This window comes from Carlito syrichta, unplaced genomic scaffold, assembly GCF_000164805.1.
Source record: "Carlito syrichta isolate Samal-C Ts95f unplaced genomic scaffold, Tarsius_syrichta-2.0.1 Scaffold309498, whole genome shotgun sequence".
Taxonomy (NCBI): domain Eukaryota; kingdom Metazoa; phylum Chordata; class Mammalia; order Primates; family Tarsiidae; genus Carlito; species Carlito syrichta.
In genome coordinates this window covers 631636-633491 of record NW_007253594.1, presented here as the reverse complement: position 1 = coordinate 633491, position 1856 = coordinate 631636, and the positions used below count along the sequence as shown (strand labels likewise).

The window sequence follows — 1856 nt, the reverse complement described above, 5'->3', positions numbered from 1 at the left end:
CCATCTAATATGTGAGACTTCTTGCTTTTGTCAGACATGGAACTGAAGGATATTTTTTTGAATGACTAAAGTGTCCCCCCCAAAACATTCCATTTTACTACCCTAATGGCATGATAAGCAATCCCTCTTTCTTCTTTCTCATTTGTTTCTCATTTTCCTTTTCAGAAATGAGCCCCTGTGTCCCGAGTTGGTGGCAGCTGCAGGTGCTATTGCAGTTTATCTCCCTTTTGACAAGCGGATGACCAAGTGGGAGCTTCTCAGTCCCCTCCAGTACTGTGAGGAAGACTCCGGGACAAGAAAGATGCAGAGAGACCCAAAATTAGGTGAGAGAATCAGACAGTTATGTCAGTAACGTTTCTATCACAAATCAGACCATTTGCTTGTGGCTAGTGAGTGATACACAGAATGTATACATTTATACAAAAGAAACCTCATAAATGGATTTTTAGCAGTTTGATTATTTTTCAAACTTATATGCTAGGTTTGTAGTTTTTAAAAGATGAATTGTATAGTTAAAGTTTGCTTTTAGGAAGTTACTCAGTTTCTGGCTCATAAAAAAGAAATGATTAATTCAGGAATGTTATTAAAAATAAATAAAGATTTATTGAGATAATTTCACTGGGAAAATTATTTTTCAGCTAAATAGTGTTCTGGTTTAATGAACAGTACACTCATTTTCAGATATGCTTCCTTCTCTGCTTCCTCCTATGCTTGAGCCACCATCTCTCCACTCACCCTTTGTATCATTACTTTATCCCAGGTTATGCCAGTCGCTGCTCACTGTAAGTGGTGGCACTGCTTAATTTCGGAGAGCCATCTAACTCAGTCATTTTCAGTGTGCCTGTGTACTAGATTTATGTCAGGAAATTAACAGAAAAATGTAGATGTCTGCACTGTCAGTTGAATGACTCAGTTGTGTTTGAACAAATGCAAGACAATAAATCAGTGTGGCAAAATCTCAAGTTTAATCATTGAATGCATGTGGTAGGTATGCAGACATTGATTGTGCTTTCTTATCAGCTTCTGTGAATGATAGTTTTTCATAAGTGGTGTTTAACATTTTTCTTTGAATTGGAGATGGGTTCTCACTATGTTAACCAAATTTATTTTCAAACTCCTGGCCTCAAGTGATTCTTATGCCTTAGCCTCCTGAAGTGGCGGGATTATAGACGTGAGCCACTGTGCCCAAGAGACACTTTTTAAAAAATGTTTTGAATGGGCAGTCAAATTTGACTTTTAAACTCACAAGGACTTCCTTTTTCCTCTTCCAGGGATGCTGTATAAAGGCACTCAGAATAATCCAGTATTTGACATATTGTCATAGGCTTTCCTACAATACAGCCTCTAACAAAATTAGGCTGTCCTAAACCCCTGGAAACAGGATTGGTTACCTATATACCAAGAAGGTTGGCAAAGCATAAAAGTCTGCATGTGGTGTATGCCCAGGCAGACTTCAAGGAGTTCATGCTGTGAGACCTAAAGTTCTTATTAGGTTGTCCAAAATAAGCAAACAAAAATGTCAATAGGGCCTATGATGGGTCCACGTGTGCAAAATGTGTTCGTGACAGGATCAAGTTTGCTTTCCTTATTGAGGAGCAGAAAATCGTTGTGAAAGTGTTGAGGGCACAAGCAGAGTCAGAAAGCTAAATAAAGAAATGAAACTTTTTTTCAGTAATAAAAATTAAAAAATAAAAAATGCATGTTTGAATCAATATTTCTGAAGACCATTTTAAAAAGATAGATGTAAATAAAAACCTTAATGATCTGTGAATGTTGATCTGTGACCTTTTATTTAAACGACTTTATGTGCTATACTGTGCAATTAGTTCAAAAAATTAAAATAAGAATTAAATAAT

The 1856-nt window shown here is 36.5% G+C and overlaps 1 pseudogene; it reads left to right on the top strand.

Annotated features, from left to right (window-relative positions):
• The first annotated feature begins 238 nt into the window (after positions 1–238).
• Positions 239–1647, top strand: LOC110596488 (annotated as a pseudogene).
• The last annotated feature ends 209 nt before the right edge of the window (positions 1648–1856 follow it).